At 40.6% G+C, this 6,434-nt stretch overlaps 1 pseudogene; it reads left to right on the plus strand.

The window, feature by feature from the left end:
- On the plus strand, nucleotides 1-6,014 carry LOC130882890 (PC4 and SFRS1-interacting protein-like; annotated as a pseudogene).
- Nucleotides 6,015-6,434: the final 420 nt, after the last annotated feature.

Consider the following 6,434-nt stretch of genomic DNA (forward strand, 5'->3'; position numbering starts at 1 on the left):
ATGTCAGGACTGGAATGGGTCACACATATTAGTACTGGTGGTAGTAACTGCATCAAATATGCCAATGCTGTGAAAGGCTGGTTCACCATCTGCAGAGACAATGCCAAGAACACCCTGTACCTGGAAATGAGCAGTGTGAGGCCTGAGGACACAGCCATGTATTACTGCAACAGATTCACAGTGATTCAAAGTTACTGTGAGATCAGACACAATCATCCCCACAGGGTGCTCATGACCAGCAGGGTTGGGGAGCTCACCCAGAGATCTAGGTTAGGTAAGAGACTGTCCAGAGATGCATAAAAGTTTGGACTCCTTTGTATCTTGACTGACTCCCCAAATCACACTCAGGATTCTCTCTACAGGTAGAGTGTGTACTAATCCTTGAAGTGTCAAAATTTTTTTATTCAAATTTCTGTTTTCCATTGTGACGTGCTACGATTTTTTCATTATATTTCTCTCTTACACTCTTCCTCTCTTACTCCCTCCAATTTTACCTCTCTCTCTCTCTCTCTCTCTCTCTCTCTCTCTCTGTGTGTGTGTGTGTGTGTGTGTGTATGTGTGTGTGTATGTTTTGAGATTTGGAATTGTGTCTGTCAATGTGTCTCTCTCTGTGGGTATGTTTGTGTGTGTTTTAGTTCATGTGCATGTATGTATGAGTATAATTGGACACATGTTCATATGAAATGTTTTATTTCAATCAGCCTACACCATATTTTCAAGAGAAATATTTCACTGGCACCAGATCAAACCAACTAGCTGTATTGGTTGGCCAGTGTTCCACATTGATAACACTATCTCCACAGTCCAGAGATGTTGGCTGCCACACCAAGCTTTTTGTGGTTTGACAACTAAGAGTACAGATCTCACACAAAGATTCTTGTGTGGAAGAAATAAAATGACAGAACTATGTCCATGTCCTTATTATGGGTTACTTTTATAAATATGTCATCCTCTGATCAGAATAAAATGTAGAGCATCACAAAAGGAGAAAGTGATTTTGTATGGGTTCTGGTGTCATAACCTGAAAGGGTCAAAGGCTCTGGAAAGTGTGAAGTACAAGAAGACAGGGTCAAATATTCAAGAACACTGTGCTCTTCACTCTCAACTTCATCATCAAAAATATGTGCAGACCAGATACAGGTATGGAACTGGTAATAAAATGTGTCTGAGACTCCATCATTGAGACTGTGAGGACAATGCAACCAGTGTCACCTCACTGCAGGCAGTCACTAATCTACTCAGCAGAGAGCATGTCTTTTGTTTTCTTCATTAATATTTATTTGTTGATTTTACTCATGTAATTCCATAATTTAAAGGGAATAAAGAATTTTCTTTTAACATGCCCATCCAGTTTCTTTCCTGCAGGCTCCTTACTACAGTTTATTTACATTACCTCTCAGCAAACATGATGGGTAATCCCTGTTGTAAAATCCGAGACAGAGTCTTTATCTGAAACTCAGGTAAACTCAAGTTGTATCATACAAGGACCTGGAAAAACTGATGATCCCTCACTGGTGTGATGGGATCCTATAGACTGTGTCACTATGAAAGAACAGATAAGCATTGGAAACATGTTATTTTCTTCAGTGTAAATATAATGATACCTGAGAACTGATCAAGGCATGGTCAGATTTTCTTGAAATTTTTTCACCTTTAATGTTGTCATAACTGAGAATGGTATTCTGTGAATTCTGTAAAAATGGCAGGAAAGAAGCCGGGTATTGGAAAGTTCATCCAATAGATAGAACATCTGGGAGCTGCAGACAGGAGACAGACTGCTCCTAGAAAGCAGTTGCATCTTTTCTGCACTGCTTTTCCACCATCAGGTTCACATACTTTTGTGTAGAATGTTTTCCTGACTAACAGGAAGGTGAGACTCTGAACATCATGGCTTTGACAGCTCACAGTCACAGGAGGACAAGAGAATGTCTCAGTAACTGAAAATTAATCCAGCCAGGCTGATGCCTGAGTCTGATCATTGTTGTGATTGACAGTTATTTCAAACAGACCTTTAACTCTTTTTCAAATCTTTCTTAATGGATTTGCTCAGAGATCCAAGCACCACAGTTCTTATACTTCCTTTACAATTATAAAGCAGATGTGGACCCTCAGAGGGAGAAGATTGAGGAAGCTGAGAGCACTAGATAGAAGATTTATACTCCAAAGTAAATGACAAGAGGAGTCAAATATTAATAAATTTCCATGTTTCCAAAGAAGGTTTTTCAGACTCAGTTTTCACAGTGTCCTTTTTGTAGATAGAAGAATCATCAACATAGTTTCATGTCATTAATTGTTATAAAATATATTCTTGACTTAACTGAGCAGTCTAAGAGTTTATGTTGCTGGTTTACAGATCTGTTAGTGATTAACTATATTGTAAAGTTTCCCTTCCTCTTTGGTGTCTTCTGTACATCCAAGGACAGATGCATGCAAGTGATGAAGTGGTGTGGAAGGTCCTTCTGACTATGCGTTGCTTTTATTGGTTGACTAAAGAAACTGTCTTGGTCTTTTGATAGGGCAGATTTAGATAGGCTGGGTAGACTGAACAGAATGCTGGGAAGAAGGGCAGTGTGGCAGATGTCATGATTCTCCTGCCCGAGATGGATGCTGGTTAGACTCATGCTGGTAAGCCACAGTCAAGTGATGATACACATTAATGGAAATGGGTTAAATCAAGATGTGAGAGATGGCCAAGAAGAGGCTAGATATAATGGACCAGGAAATAATTTAATTAATACAATTTTTTGTGGTTATTTCAGAGGTTGAGCTAGTTGGGCAGAGGGATGTGGGCCATGCCTCCTACTACAGATTGGCACCCAATGTGGGGCTAAATCCACTTAAAAACCTGAGAAGGCTTAAAAAGCAGAGAGAGTTTAACACAGCTTTTTGCTGTTTGCTGGCAGTGTGCTGTAGAGAGAGTTTTCTGACTCAACAACAACAAAAAAACCCACACCATTTTAGAATGAGGCTTCCTGGGCCCTGCCACAAGTATAATCTCTGGCTATGGAGCATTTGTGAGCTTGGATGTTTGTTTACCCACTCAGGGTTGGGAGTAAGTAGCTGAGACCATGCCCATGGCTTAGGTCTTCCTGCCTGAGTAGGCAGCGGGATCAGGTTTACTAGAAAGTGGCTGTTTTTAAATACCAGTTTTTGGGCAGTGTTGCCAGCATGACCTCTGTCTCTTGTGGGAGACAAAAAAATTAAATGGGGTTTGTGACTAAAGTAGTATGGTTTGCTTGATGGCAACTGGACTCGCTGTGTGCTGAAAAGGGGGACATTGTGTGTAGCTACTCAGAGGCACAAGTGACTCAGAGGCACAAGCGGCTCTGCCATACTAATGGTGCAATGTGCATGACTCGTAGGCACAAGTGGCTCTGACATGCTGGACTGAGCAATACAAACCCACAGTACCTGTTTTGACCTAGGAATGTTGCAGCTTAGATTTTTAAGCACTTAGTGATTTAAAACTGCAAAACAAAACTGTTCTTGGACAGTAAAGAATTACAGATCCACAATAGGACAGATTCAGACACAAAAGACCTCTAAATGGTCACACTGTTAAATAAATGTACATATGCTTGGGGAAAAAAGATAAAGAGTATTGAGACTCATAAAATAAAGTTAATGCTTTAAAAAAGGTAAAGTATTTAAAGAGACAAAGTACAGAGAGTCATAAATTAAAAAAACAAGCCACATAAAAAAATAAAAATAAATCACAGAGTCTGGATTATATACATTGTGTTTTCTTTAAAATTTTTGACTGTAAAAAAGCTAAATGCAGAGAGACATTTCATATATGGGTTGCCAAAGTAAACCAGCATATATTTTATAAAGCTATCTTGATTTCAAAATTTGGGTGTAAGGATATGATACTTTGGAAAAGAGGTTCTTTTGTTTTCACAGAAGATGAGAGCCTGCGGATTACCTCCAGGCCAATACGATAGACAATGCCCTCCTGAAAGGTTGCCATAAACACCCTCAAAAACTTACTTTGCTCAACTGCAGAGATGAACAGAGCACACAGAATATACCATAGGACACCTGATTAATTGCGCCTCCATACAGCAGAAAGAAGTTTGGAGAGAAAAAATGCACCCATATTCCCAAACATTATTTACAAATGTTCTTTTACGAGCAGCACAGCGACAGTGGCGGTGGCGGTGGAGGTTGCAGCTCCGAGCCGTTGAGACGCCTCTGAGGCAGCTGGTGGCGCAGGTGGCTGGTGTGGACATGGGCAGAGGTGGCCTGCGCAGCCCCAGCATTGCCTCCTGGCAGGCTCGGTCGGGACACCCTGAGGCATCCTCCCCTGCCCGCATGCCCGCCAGTCCCAGCTCGTGTCCTCGCTCGCATCTCCCGATAGCCGCTGCACCGCTCCCCCTTCTGGTCTTGGGACTCCCGGCATCGCCCCTCCAACCCGACTTGCAATTTCAAACCTGGAGACCTCATCTTAGCCAAGATGAAAGGTTATCCTCATTGGCCAGTTCGAGTAGATGAAGTTCCTGATGGAGCTGTGAAACCACCCACAAACAAACTACCCATTTTCTTTTTTGGAACCCATGAGACTACTTTTTTAGAACCAAAGGACATATTTCCTTACTCTGAAAATAAGGAAAAGTATGGCAAACCAAATAAACGAAAAGGTTTTAATGAAGGATTATGGGAGATAGATAACAATCCAAAAGTGAAATTTTCAAGTCAACAGGCACCAACTAAACAATCAAATGCATCATCTGATGTTGAAGTCGAGGAGAAAGAAACTAGTGTTTCAAAGGAAGATACTGATCATGAAGAAAAAGCCAGCAATGAAAATGTGTCTAATGCAGTTGACATAACCACTGCAAAAGCTGCCAGGCAAGGAAGAAAGAGAAAGGCCGAAAAACCAGTGGAAATTGAAGAAGCATGCAACAACATGCATGGCTGCAGCAACAGCTTCTGCTAACTTGAAAGCAAGTCCTAAGAGAGGACGACTGACCTGCAGCTACTGAAGTCAAGATTCCAAAACCAAAAGGCAGACCTAAAGTGGTAAAACAGCCCTGTCCTTCGGAGAGTAACATGGTTATTGATGAAGACAAAAGTTAAAAAAAAAAAAAAAAATGGGACCAGAGGAAAAACAACCTAAAAAGCAAGTTAAAAAGGAAGAAGGTCAAAAAGAAAAGGATAAGCCAAGAAAAGATAAGAAAGAAGGCAAGAAAGAAGTTGAATCTAAAAGGAAAAATGTAGCAAAACCAGGGGTTATATCAACCTCTGATTCAGAAGACAAAGATGATAAAGAAGGTGAAAAGAAGAGAAAGGGTGGAAGAAACTTCCAGACCACTCACAGGAGGAATGTGGTGAAAGGTCTACATGAGAAGGAAGCCACAGAGGAGAAGCGCAAGCAGGAGGAACAAATGGAAACTGAGCAGCAGAATAAAGATGAAGGAAAGAAGCCAGAAGTTAAGGAAGTGGAGAAGAAGTGAGAAACATCAATGGATTCTCGACTTCAAAGGATACATGCCGAAATTAAAAATTCACTCAAAATTGATAATCTAGATGTGAACAGATGCATTGAGGCACGGACGAACTTGCTTCACTTCAGGTAACAATGCAACAAGCTCAGAAACACATAGAGATGATCACAACATTGAAAAAAAAACACGGCTGTTCAAACTTAGTCAAGTTATCATGGAAAAGTCTACAATGTTGTATAACAAATTTAAGAATATGTTTTTGGCTGGTGAAGGAGATTCAGTCATCACCCTAGTGCTGAACAAATCTCTTGCTGAACAAAGACAGCATGGGGAAGAAAATAAAACCAAAGTTCAAGGGAAGAAAGGGCCAAACAAAAAGCTAGAAAAGGAACAAACACATTCAAAGACCCTAATTGGGGGATCTGACGCTCAAGACAGTAGTCATCCACAACATAATGGTGACAGTAACGAAGAAAGCAAAGACATCCATGAGGCTGGCAGTAAGAAAAACTCACCTGGAAAAGTGAGGCCGAACTATCTCTGAAGGAGTCACCACTAGATAACTAGATTGGCAGACGTGGGGTGTAATGAGTATGTGAAGTCTGTTGTGAGTGGCTTCATCTGAACTACTTAGGCTGCTGACTGAAAGGATTAAATTTTTTATAAGTATAGGTTTTGATGTTTAAGTAGTTTGGGGGAAGAAAAATCCCTTTATGTTTGTGTACAAGTAAAACTTATTGCTAATTTTCCATGTGCAGTATTAACAACTCCATCATCCAGTTCAAGTGTGAGGGAAACCTACTTAGAAAGGTTGACCTGCTTTATAGACGTGACTAGTGTATTTTGGTTAGAGTGTGTGTGTGTGTGTGTGTGTGTGTGTGTGTGTGTGCACATGTAATTGGTAGTAGGCCAGTTACATTTTAAAACTGCTACTTGTATAAATCGTTCTTCTCCCAAATAACATGGGTTTTGTGCATAGTTTTTACA

This window comes from Chionomys nivalis, chromosome 10 (genome assembly GCF_950005125.1).
Source record: "Chionomys nivalis chromosome 10, mChiNiv1.1, whole genome shotgun sequence".
NCBI lineage: Eukaryota > Metazoa > Chordata > Mammalia > Rodentia > Cricetidae > Chionomys > Chionomys nivalis.